Source organism: Lissotriton helveticus, chromosome 3_2 (genome assembly GCF_964261635.1).
Source record: "Lissotriton helveticus chromosome 3_2, aLisHel1.1, whole genome shotgun sequence".
In the NCBI taxonomy this organism is placed as follows: domain Eukaryota; kingdom Metazoa; phylum Chordata; class Amphibia; order Caudata; family Salamandridae; genus Lissotriton; species Lissotriton helveticus.
Window position 1 is genome coordinate 271,787,289 of NC_136062.1, and position 13,286 is coordinate 271,800,574.

General features: G+C 43.9%; 1 protein-coding gene across 6 annotated transcripts in view; it reads right to left on the bottom strand.

The window, feature by feature from the left end:
• HERC1 (HECT and RLD domain containing E3 ubiquitin protein ligase family member 1) overlaps window positions 1–13,286 on the bottom strand; it is a 2,088,313-nt gene that overhangs the window by 795,087 nt on the left and 1,279,940 nt on the right. The window lies entirely within an intron of this gene.

Sequence of the window (13,286 nt, forward strand, 5' to 3'; positions counted from 1 at the left end):
GACTGAGTGAATTAGTTAACTATTGTTTCCACGACTCTGAAGATATGTTTCGATTCTTGGGGTAACAAAGTTGTCATGTTTATGCGGTTGTCAGAAACTAATCCCTTCTAGTGTATTCGAGAAAGTTTCTAGTGACCTCTGAGCCAGCTGGCACTCACAATTAAGTTTAGTATACTCGATAGAGACATACTGACCTCAGTCCTATGTCAAATCTATAGTGTATAATATTCCAATGCACTGAGCCTATTGGGAATATAGGAACTACACTACATGGCGCCCAACGTTTTGGTAAGGCATTAATTTAACGCTAGATACTAAAGTAACTCAGTCGTGCTTTTCTCAGAGATCCCTTTTGCCGTAATAATCCAATAGACGTCTGGAGTGGGTAAAAGGGATAATATCCGCCATAGCTGAGTAGGACAAAAAATCCTATGTATTAGCTTTTTGGTTTGTTCAACGTTGAAGGATACAGTGTTCCAAAATATTGCGCACCTTATCTTTGTTTCCTTGAAACTTGTTCTGCAATTTTCATTTCACAATGTCGAATAATGGCAACACCACTGAAACCGGTGGAGCTGCGGCTGATCCAGCCGATGCAGCTTTTAACTTCAAAGGTTTTCAAGAAACCGACGAGGATGCTATATGCAGTCCTCTAAATTTAAGGAAAGCCATCACTATAAAACTTATTAAACATGGCCTAACATCGAGAGGTGGTAGGGTAGTTTTTGTGATAGAGGCACATGAATATCACCAGACAGAGGTATTCTATTCATGGATAGTCTTCTCTGAAGCAAATCCGGTAACACGTGACTCACTTCTACAAAGAAGATGATCACCACCAGAGGAATACATTCCTTTCGAGAATATTGCAATTCCACTCACATACCAAGAGCATGAGCTCTGGTTTAAAGTCGCCCTAAAACATTTAAATCATATTACCAGGCTCGGTCCACCAGGTCAACACTCCGGATGGAGAGAGACATACCAAGGAAAATAAAAGCACTCTTTTGGGAGCGACTTTCTAAGGATTATGACATTCTTCTAGCTGAAAGAGACTGGCCACCATAATTTGTCAGGGAGTGCCCACATGGCGAGGCCATCATTATGCCAGCCTTCTCCAACCACATTCCAATTCATTTAAAATATTCTTATGCCAGGAAATGGGCAGTGGCCCAAGCTCCTGTATTATACAAAAATCATGTAGGATGAGATATGAAGTCCCCTTACCATAAAATCCAGTTAAAAAAATCAACCAACTGCACAAAGGCAGTATCCAGTTAAGCAAGAAGCTAAAAAACAGGTCAGGGAGATCTTAGATCAACTTGAATACCAGGGGGTGACTAAAACATGCACCTCGTCAATGAACAGTCCTTTGTTTCCTGTCTCCAAAGCAGACAATACATATCGTCTAGTATTGGATTACAGACATTTAAACTCTTGTTGCAAAACATTTGCAGTGCAAAACGCACACAGTACAGCATTAATGAATAACATTGTGCGTAAAAAATATAAAACTACATTAGATATTTCTAACGGTTTCTTTGTCAAAACATTGCACCATAAAGTAGGTATTTGACCGCTTTCTCAATTATGGGGACACAACGTCCCTTCGGAGTAACAGGAGTAACATGGCCGGTCTTAGCCAGCTATAGACCACATCCAGGCATTAATGAAATGTCAGATGTAAACTTACTAGCTCAACTCAAAGAGTTAATCAAAATCTATAGACAATTGGTTCAATATGTCATGCGGACTCTCACAGTCCAACCTGAAATCGTGATTCCACAGCATACATCTCACCAGGGGAATACACTAAAAATTACACCACAGACTTTACACTCAGTCATTGGTAAGTTACCTTCAAAGCAGGCTCAAAAAATTACTCAAATTGAATCAGTATTTCCAAATACTAGCCCATATGAGAAACACAGAATTTTAACAATCTGATGTCCAAAGGGGATCACACCACATCTGGAAGACTGCACCACTTGGGGTACAGTCTTTGCTGCAATCTACACTAAAACACACGGTGTTCCGTCCATGGTGGTAATACCGGATGTCCTGAAACGGATTCAAAATGAATACGGGGCAGAGCCTGCTTTAAATTTGGGTATGGAACTACTGAAAGATTTCAAACAGGTCTCAGCAATAATAATAGCGAATATTAAAGGTGAAGCAGCATCAGTGGCGATGCACCAAAAATTAAGGGAATTTGATGCAACTGAGCAACCACAAGAATTAGCCAGAATAATTGAAAAATCCTATGAAGAATTAGGCAGAGACAGTCTGGGTGGGAAACCAGTGAAACCCAAACTGTCTGAAAGTCCTGAAAAGGTCTTTGCTAAAAACACTCCTACTTCTACTAAAAAGTAGTGGGAAAATACAAAACAAACTTCTAAAGAGAAGCGTTCTCATTCCAGAGGTAGGTCACCTCAAAAGGAGCCCTCTGAAAGGAGGTACAACATCAGGAATAGGGATAATTTAAGAAAACCTGATAGATATCAAAATATTGATACACGTTCCTCTCGTACCTTTCAGACTACATCACAGAAATCGAAAAGAGGAGGACGGTCAGAAAACAAGGAAGAACGCATGAAGTCCAAAGACAATTAACCCGTTCAGAAAAACAAGAAACCTCAATTCACCAAAAGGAAAGGTAGCAGGTCTAAAAATCAGACATGCCGAGGATCTTGAGGACACAACTCAAGAACAGAGAATGGGCTCAGACAATGTTGGACAGTGCAGCAGAAGTCACCATAGCTCGCCAGAACCTGAAGGATCATCTGGAGACAGTGGACTTGAATGAAGACATTGAAGTTGAAACTGTAGATACCCGGGTTAGTTCTCCACATAGGTTATATGTAATAACACTCCGGATGGAGAGAGACATGCCAAGGAAAATAAAAGCACTCTTTTGGGAGCGACTTTCTAAGGATTATGACATTCTTCTAGCTGAAAGAGACTGGCCACCACAATTTGTCAGGGAGTGCCCACATGGCGAGGCCATCATTATGACAGCCTTCTCCAACCACATTCCAATTCATTTAAAATATTCTTATGCCAGGAAATGGGCAGTGGCCCTAGCTCCTGCATTATACAAAAATCATGTAGGATGGGATGAGGCGTCCCCTTAAATCCAGTTAAAAAAATCAACCAACTGCACAAAGGCAGTATCCAGTTAAGCAAGAAGCTAAGAAACAGGTCAGGGAGATCTTAGATCAACTTGAATACCAGGGGGTGACTTAAACATGCACCTCGTCAATGAACAATCCTTTGTTTCCTGTCTCCAAAGCAGACAATACATATCGTCTAGTATTGGATTACAGACATTTAAACTCTTGTTGCAAAACATTTGCAGTGCAAAACGCACACAGTACAGCATTAATGAATAACATTGTGCGTAAAAAATATAAAACCACATTAGATATTTCTAACGGTTTCTTTGTCAAAACATTGCACCTTAAAGTCGGTATTTGACCGCTTTCTCAATTATGGGGACACAACGTCCCTTCGGTCGTCTCCTCAGGGATTCAAGAATAGTCCGGGGTTATTCTCAGCAAGGGTAACAGAGTTGCTACAAACTTATGATGATGAAGCATTATCATATGTCAATGACATCAATCTGACAGTTGATGACTTGGATAGGCACTTAAACAGGGTGAATACCATTATACTTGGATTCGCGTCTGAGGGTTATAAATTCAATTTAAACAAATCTAGAATTGCCCATCTCAACGTCCTTTTTCTAGGAAATGAACTTTCAAGTGAAGGCAAAAGCCTGGCAGCAAACTTTCTAGAGAAATGTGCACTGCTCCAACCTCCAAAAACGCTTAAGAACTTACAGTGAATCCTAGGATTCCTGAATTTCGGAAGAACCTACATTCTAAACTACACGGAAAGGGTTAAACCTCTCTACAGTAAATTGGACACAAAAACACACCGAAATTTTGCGTTCACTCCAAACAGACATGTTAAATACTAAATATTTACAAACACGCGTTAATGTACGCAACTTAGTGATCCAAATCCTTGCAGTACAATGCGGATTCACGTACTTAACTTTTACAGAAGGTGAAAAATACCAATAGCTTACAAATCACACTCGTACACACAAGCAAAAATGAAATTCACTTCTACAGAAAAAATTCTGAATGCTGTTCAAACTGCTGTAGCAAAAGAAAGAGCCCTGGCACAGGGCATCATGGTCGTTACACCTGTACCTGCCTTAGAGGCAGTGACACAAGCAAGCATTCCAAATGCTAAAGCTTTACATCCACGATAGATACTATGGGTTAATTCTCTTGCTGCAACTGATGTTGAATACGTTTTTGATCCTTATTTGAAAACATAAGCATTTTTACAATATGAACAAAAATGTCCTCTGCCTACTGAAATTCTGCCTTTAGAACAGTATGAATGTATAATTTATACTGACGGATCAGCTCAACCCACTATGAGGGGTAAACAAGCCTATAGTGCGGCGTGCACGATCGTTAAAGGTCGTTGGCGCAATGGCACATTTAGACCAATGGTCACAAAAACTCAATCCTTAGGAGATTGTACAGCTCAGCGAGCTGAACTACAAGCATTCAAGATGGCACTTGAAAACACGGATCGCGAATTCCCCACACTCATAGTGTGCGATTCGTATTATTGAGTTCAATCTTACAATGAATACTTCCAAAACTGGATTCAAATTGGTTACAAAGATGCAAAAGGTGGCACAATCAAGTATAGACTGCTTTGGGAACAAGTAGTTCAGTTACGACAAGGACTACAAAACACTCACGTGATACATACGCTGAGTCATCAACGTGATGGCGTTCACGTTGAAGGGAATTCATTGGCTGAAGCAGCGAAGGCAGCTGTGCAAACGGTTTCAGCAGCTGCAATCACTCATTCATAAACGAAAATAGACAGCAAAATAATGCTAGCTGTCAATGCTTCAAGCAAAGACAGTGGTAAAACATTACCGAAAAGGTTTCCACTCAAATACTCGTACATAACTGATGCGAACAATGTTCCATGGAATATAGATTAGGACTGATCCTAGCAGCACATGAAGGGCTTGCCTCTGCTCATGCAGGTGTTTCCGCCACAGTATCGATATTAAAACAGAGATACTGGTGGCCATGCATGAGGAAACAAACCAGAAACTATGTTTTGGAATGTGAAATATGCCAGAAGATGAGAAAGTCTCTACTGTGAAACGTCCTGCGCAGACGCCCCTGTTAATTTCAGATAAACCATTAGCGTGTGTTTACCTGGTCCACTGCGGTCCCTTACAAAGGGATGGTAACTATAAATATATCATGGTCGCAGTGGGTTCGTGTTCAAGGTTTATTTGGATGTGGCCTCAGCGCGCGAAGCATGCACGATTGACTGAGTGAACTAGTTATCTATTGTTTCCACGACTCTGAAGATCTGTTTCGATTCTTGGGGAAACAAAGTTGTCATGTTTATGTGGTTGTCAGAAACTAATCACTTCTTTTGTATTCGAGAAAGTTTCTAGTGACCTCTGAGCTAGCTGGCACTCACAATTAAGTTTAGTATACTCGAAAGAGACATACTGACCACAGTGCTATGTCAAATCTATAGTGTATATTATTCAAATGCGCAGAGCCTATTGGGAATATAGGAACTACACTACAGGCTGATGTCACGTTTATCTTTAAACCTGCTCTCCAAACAAAGGAGTTTTTACAGGACGAACATGTTCATTCTCCTCCTGCTCTCCAAACAAAGGAGTTTTTTCAATACGAACATGTTCATCCTCCTAAGCTGTCCTTACTTCCTTTGGATGAGTACAAATGAATCATTTTCACCAATGGCTCGGCTCAACCGGCCATCAAGTCCAAACATGCTTATTCTGCGGCTTGGGCTATTGTTGTTGGTTCGATTGTAAATGGCGAATTTAAGTCTTCCATTGTGCATACGCAAGCACCTGGAGACTGTACAGCACAATTGGCGAAGCAGCGTGCTTTTGTTCTTGCTCTCGAGTTTGCAGATCCTAATGTGAATTATTGTGCGCGATTCTTACTACTGTGTCCAGTCTTTTAATGACAACTTATTCTTTTTGGTCTCAAAATGATTATCGAGACTCTAAGGGCCGCGCAATAAAGCATAAAATGCTATGGGTTTGAGAGGCGGAGCTTAAAACACTTCGGCCACTCACACACGTTATTCACACTCTTGGTCATCAGCATGTGGGAACACATGCTGTTGGTAATTCTTTGGCGGACGAGGCAGCCAAAACTGCAGTAGCCATGTGTTCCGTTGCAGCAGTTACGAGGTCCATGACTAAAATAGATAATGACATTTTGGCAGATATAGCTGCTACAAAGGATGGAACTGCTTACCCGCAGGGCTTCCCTTCTAAATATTCTTATCATTTATCTCCTGGACAAGTTCCTTATGCTACAATTCCATCAGTTGGGGATCGGCAGATTCCCAACATGGACTGCAGACTTCCATTGATCATAGCAGACATGAGGCAAGGCTTCTGCACATGCTAGAGTGTCTGCGACTGTGTCTATTCTACAGCAACGTTATTGGTCGCGTGGTTTATATAAACAACCCGTAGTTATGTGTCTTCTTGTGACATTTGTCAACAAATCAAACCTTCTACTGTTTCACGTCTATCCCACACACAGCTATGTATATCAAATCAGCAGTTTGGCTGTATTTGTCTTCATTAATGCGGTCCATTGACTTCTAATACAGCATTTAAATATATTTTTGTTGCAGGTGATTCGTGCACTAGATTCCTCTGGGTTTGGCCACAACGCAGTGCTGATGCTCGAAATTTCATTAGAGATTTGCGTGTCTGTGTCGGGACATTTGCCTGTGGCACCCTCCATTAGGAACCAAGGTTCAGCGTTTGCCTCCAAGGCGTACAAGGACGCGATGAAGTCTTTGGGGGTGCTGGTGCAGTTTTCGTTTCAATACAAGCCTGAGGTCAATTCTATGGTGGAGCAAATTAACCCTGACTTAAAGCAATCTTTAACAGCAAGAGTCTTAGGTACTGATAGGAACTGGCTGGCCCATTTGGATGGGGTGCAACATGCACTAAATAATCTCCCAAGAAGACCTCTGGGTGGGCGGACCCCGTTCCAAACGCTCTTTACTATTAAAATGCTTGTACCCGACCTTGATGGTCTAGACGAGGTGGCAGCAGCTGCAACATTTGATGTAGATAACCATTCTACTATGTTACAGGACCTTCAAAAGACCCGTGACCGCTACGCAACTGATCATTTTGGCTCTTCCAGTGATACAGCAATGCTGAATCCTGTCATCGACTGGCTTCCTAAGATTGGGGATCTGGTACGAGAAAAGCTGATGAACAAGATAGAATTTGGTCCCTCATATAGTGCACCGGTCCCAGTTCTTGGATTGAAGGGCACTTGTACAGTGATCCTAAAACCTTTGCCTGGTTGCAAAGACAATAAATACATTTCAATAGACAATGTCAAGCTACACCAACTAGCCGATTCTGAATAGTTTAGCTCCGGGTGTTGCATGCAACGCTATTCCTTTGAATCTGGCGACGGTTACATCTTCAACTAATCCCCGTGTCGTTTATGGTGGGATGGAAAGTCCGGCTAGTCTTTTATCTGCTGTGCCTTTGTCCACAGGACCTTCCAACGTGGACGTTGAGTATATACTGTACGTGAGTTTCATATTGAAGTGCCGGACTGTTCTTTGCAACATGATGCTGTGCTGCTGCCGTTACTACACATGGGTGCAAGCGGTTATTTCGAGGACCGTACGAGCTTCTCTTATGACTCCTCGTCGTACTCTTCTGTGGCACCTCCACCATCAAAGACAAGTATTTTTGTCTCTTAGTTCAAAAAGACTTACCTGGTCCCACCCTGGACCTACATCTGGTTGGTGCTTATCCTGATTTTCCTTTTTATGTCAATTGGATTTGTGAAAGTGTTCTTCTTACTCATCAATGGTCATTATTTACCAGAACGCTCTGTTGTAAAGTTGGTCGATGGTATTCTGGCTCCCCATACATCGTCTAATATTATGAAACGTGATCAAGCCCATGTGAACATTTCAACTTTCCCGGATGCAGATAGCATTGTCTGGAATAAAGTGGCATTCGAAATACATGGTCTGACGGAGGTCCTCAAGATACCATACGTGTTTCGTGTCTCCTTAGGAAATGTGGTAACACAGGACATACACTCTGATGATTGGGATGTACGAGCTGTACATTCAATGTTTTCTGATTTGAAATTATATGCTGCTTTTGATGCTGAAGATTTATATTTAGATACTGACAATTATGCTGATTTATTCTGTTAACATTATGGCCACCATTTCTCGCACACAGCAAACACTTTTAATTACACGTAGTGGGAACATTGCCCAACTCCGTTACAGGGTCTTGGGGATATTGAAGGATTCATGTAAGGAACTCAAGGTGTTAACAGCAGGTACAACGTTGAATTTTGCCCCAAGAAATTGCTGCCAAGTCCCTAGCCAATCTAAATGCAAGGTTGTTGAGACACTAGCAGTAAGCGCTTACAAACTTTCGCCCCCCACCCCCCTTTAGTTAGCAGGATTCTCCCGAACTTGTAGAGAGGACAGAACCATTACCAAGAGCTCACTTAACGTTTAACCAAGGAACTCACCCAGCCATTGATCTGTGATTTCAGATTACTAGACGTTTTCTTTTGCAGGAACTGTAGAGACCGACACCTTTAAACTGCAAAACATGTACACTTGGTGATGTAACTAGGTTTGCAACGTTCTTTTGTGAGGGAGGCCTTCGATCCTCTTATCTTATCACCATCCTCCCTGGGGTATGTCTTCACTATTCTACCAGAAGGAAAAGGTAATGCGCTGAAACCCAGCAGACATCTTTCCCCTGGTAAGGACCATGATCCCTTTGGATGTAGTAATGAAACGGGGGAGTCTCGCGATAGGAGCACATTTAACCTTTCTCTTTCAGGTAGTTGAGAATTATGCTGTTTTTCTTTTATTATTTGGTCCCAACTCCCTTCCCATTGCGTCCATCCCTCGGCCACAGAGTAAAATAAAACTTCACAGGTGATTGCATGAGCATGAGGATTTATGCTGCCTCTGCAATTCAAGACCTGAGGTCGAACGTGCCCCAAAAAGAAGACAGACCAACAGTCCCACTGTGGCATAACAAATGGTTTGGGAGGCAACAGGTCTATCAAAACTTTAATAAACCTCATCACAACAGATGATTAGAAAAGGACAGTTAGTCTGGCAAACATAGAGGATGAAAGAGCAGAAAAATAACCCTTAATACTGCCCACTGCTGCTGGGCCAAAGAAATAACAAAGGAGATCAGAGAGACATGCTTGTAAGGGGTCAGTCTTGAGAACACCTTACCATGCAACACATTTTTACCAGCACGAAGTTTACATTTGTTTTGTGTTTGTGGCAGGATTGCATGGTGCAGATCAAACATAGTCAAGTTCTGCCACTCAATCTCTGTGCATCTAAGTGCTGATTGTGCAGGTTTGGGTGGAGGACCTTGCTCTGCTACTGAGATAGGACGCCCTGCGAAAAGGCAGCTAGACCGGAGGGAAGAAAGTTCTGCTCAGAAAGACTAGGTACCAAACTCACCTGGTCCAATCTGGAGCCACTAGGATGACTTCCGCGCAGTCATTCTTGATCTTTTTAAGAACTCGAGGCTGGAGAGACAGTGGTGGGAAGGTCTACAGGAATCACAAGTTCCATTCCAATTGGAATGTATCTCAATCAATCAATCAGTAGATTTGTGGAGAGCTTCTCATCACCTGTGAACATGTCCGGGTGCTGGCAGGATCCAGTTGATTAGCCAAATACCCAGATCTTCAGGGCTTGTGAAACTCTGAAAGAGATGGGAAGGTCCGTAGATGAAAGGGTACCTCATTCTAAGTCTTCGCTGATAGGAAGGAGCGACCTCCGGATCTGCCATATTGGATGCAGGGGGATGAAGGTTAGAGAAAGAGATATGGAGTGGAGATGTCTGGTGGGCTGATGGAAGTTCAGGCAGTGATTTGAGTAGGCGGGTCCGCAATTGTGAAGGGCTTTGAATGCATGGATCAGGAGCTTCAACTGGCATTATTTCAGTACAGGGAGCTAGTGGAGTTCCCTGAGGTAGGGGGTGATGTAGGTACCTCTAGAGAGAACCAAGAGGAGTCTGGTTACGGCGTTCTGTATGGTAAGTAGTCATCGGAGGTGAGCTGCAATCCCTGTGTAGCAAGGGTTGCTGGAGTCCAGCACGCTGGAAATAAGGGCCTAGGTGATGGCGCAATTTGAGCTTCGGGTTAGCCATTTGAATATCTTACTAAGGATGCAGAGGAAGAAGAAGCAGGAGGAAAAGACGGAGTTGACATGAGCTGTCATGTTTAGCTTGTTGTTCAGAATGATGCCTATGTTCCTTGGGTGGTCAGTAGTTGTAGGAATAGGTCTGAGTTTTGAGGGCCACCCCTAAGCGTTTTGTGGGGAGCTTTTGTTTCTGAAAATCAGTACCTCTGTCTTGTAAAAGTGGAGCTTCAGGCAGTTGACCTTCATCCAGTAGGCGATGTCTGTCATGCAGTTGAGGAAGCTGGTGTTGGTAGTGTGTTTAAAGAGGTTGAGTTTTGTGTTATCTGTGTTGGCTATGATGTGGATTCCGTGGGTTTTGGCGATGTTTGCCAGAGTGTCATATATGAGTTGAAGAAGGTGAGGCTTAGAGAGGATCCTTGGGTGGGTACTCCACAGATTTCCTTGGGTTCGAAGATGAAGGTGGACTTTTTGCGTTCTCCTGGTAAGGAAAGAGGCGATCCATCTAACAGCAGCTCCTTGAATGCCTATCTTGTGCAGCCCTGTGATGGGTATGTGGTGGGAGACTGTATCAAAGGATGCTGAGAGGCCTAGTAGGATCAGAGCCAGTTGCTCCTTGGTCGAGTAGAGCTTGGATGTCATCAGCAGTGGTGATGAGGGCTGTCTCAGTGCTGAGGAATCCGGATGGGAGGAGTCGAGGAGGAGGTTCTGTTCCAGAAGTGAGAAGAGATGTTGTTTGATGGCTTTTTCTAATATTTTGCCCGGGAGCAGAGAGATTGGTCGGCAGTTGCTGAGTTCACTGAGGCTGATGGTTTCTTTAGTAGGACGCTGACTTCTGCGTGTTTCCAGTCCTGAGGGAAGGTGGTTTTGACAATTGAGGGGTTGAATAAAGTGGTGAGTACATGGCTGATTTTGGCTTCTCCTAGGTTGAAGATGTGGTGAGGGCATGGGTTGGTTGGGGCCCCTGAGAGAACCGAGTTCTGAGTGGACGGAGTTCATGATGGAGGTGGTGTCCTGTGGGGGAAGCTGGATCCATTCGCTTAGTCAGATATCTGTGGTGGTAGTGGGGTTGTTTTGTTGCTTGAAGAAGTCGGTGGTCTTGGGAAGGTATAAAGTTTCTGTAGATGTTGGCGATCTTGTAGTTGAAGAAGTTTGCAAGATTGTCACAGAATTCCTGGGAGAGGGTAATTTTGTTTGTGGCAACTGAGGGGTTAGAGAATTATTTGACAATGCTGAAGATTTCTTTGCTGTTATTGGAGCTTGATTCGATGCGTGAGGCTAAGCCCCATTTCTTTGATTCTTTCAACACTCTGTGGTAGAGGTTGAGTGCTGGCTTGAAGGTGGCCTTCTCGGTCGTGTTATGATGGAGTGCCATCTCCTTTCAAGTTGTTTACAGTGTTGTTTAGCGGTTTTGATGTCTTCAGTGAACCAGCTAGCCTGTCAGTACAGTTGGTGATCCAATTGTTGAAGTTTCTGATATTCTGGTCTAGGTTGTTTGAGGAGATGGGGTTGATGGTGTTGAGGGCATTGATCCATGTGTCCTTTGAGAGCTTGCTCCAGCTGCAGTGGGGAGCATTGGGCAGACTGGGGGGTGGAGGTCTGTGAGCTGGTGTTGTTGAAGGGGACGATGGAGTGGTCAGTGCAGGTGAGTTTCGTGGTGTGGCTTTACCCGATGCGGTCGATGGAGGTAAAGATGGGATCCAGCGGGTGGCCTGCTGTATGTGTGGGGTCTTGGACAAGTTGGGTGAGTCCAATGTTGTTCATGTTGTCAAGGAGGTTGGTAGTGTTGATATCATTGTGGTCATAAGGATAGAAGTTGAGGTCACAGAGGAAAATGTAGTTGTTGGACTCTATGGCGAAGGGGGCAAAGAAGTAGGCTATGAAGTTGCAGAAAGCTGGACGTGGTCCTGGAGAACGGTAGGTGAGGGTGCCCCTGATGGTGGTTTTGCAGTCTGTCTGTAGTCGGAAGTTGAGTTGCTCCACGGCTGGGGTGATCTCATCCTTTGTGGTGGTGCATTGGATGGATTCCTTGTATATGATGGTGATCCCTCTGCAAGGCTTGTTAATACTGTCGCTGTGGGTGATCTTGTATCCTTCAGGTATTGAGTTTGTGAAGCCAGGCACGGAATGGGGTTGAGCCATGTCTCAGTGAGTTAGAGGACATTGGGTGTGAGGGTGGAGATGAGATCCCAAATCTTGGTGGTGTGACAAGGGTGCATGTGAGTTGTTTTTTTTGTTCAGGTGGTGTGTGTGCTGGGTGCAGGTGAAAGGTTCTACTGTGGAACGTGGGTTGGAGCAGTGCCAGTGTTTATTGTGAGGTTCAGGGTCGACGGTGTAGAGCTCGGCAAAGGTGTATCTTCTGGGTAAGGGGGTGCAGAAAGGCCAAGGGTCATGGAGCTGGGCGCAGTCCTGACATGGATGAGTGCAGACGGGTTTATCTTTGGCACGCCAGCGGAACATCCACTGTGTGTGTCCACTGCTGCATGCCTAAAGTAGGTCCTAGTGTGGGTGGGGCTTCTGCTGGCAGGAAGAAGGGTGAACGGGAAAACCCGGGCAGCGGCGGTATCATTGGATCAGGCTGGAACAAGCAATAACAAGAGACCACAGGCTAATGGCAAGCTCGGTGCCTAACTACTGCTCTTGCAGACTCTCAAAACACAAACTATAGACACTGCACATTGTCGATGATAGCAAAAATATCTTGATAGGGTTTGCCCAACTGTTGCAAGACAACCTGCACTGCCTAGGGATGTAGATGCCACTTGGGCCTTGCCATAGGCCATCTGCCCAGTTCATCTGTGTGAGGGAATGGGGTGTATTATTTGGTGTGGTTGTGCGACCTCATCATATAATACATTTACCAACCCCTTTAAGCCCAGTAGGTTTAGTCTGTAAAACCATCAGCCCAACCCTGGGTAACTGTGCCACAGACCAGCAATGCTTAGATACAGGAACAAGTGTAGAGCACTTAAACAGGACCAAATCAATTA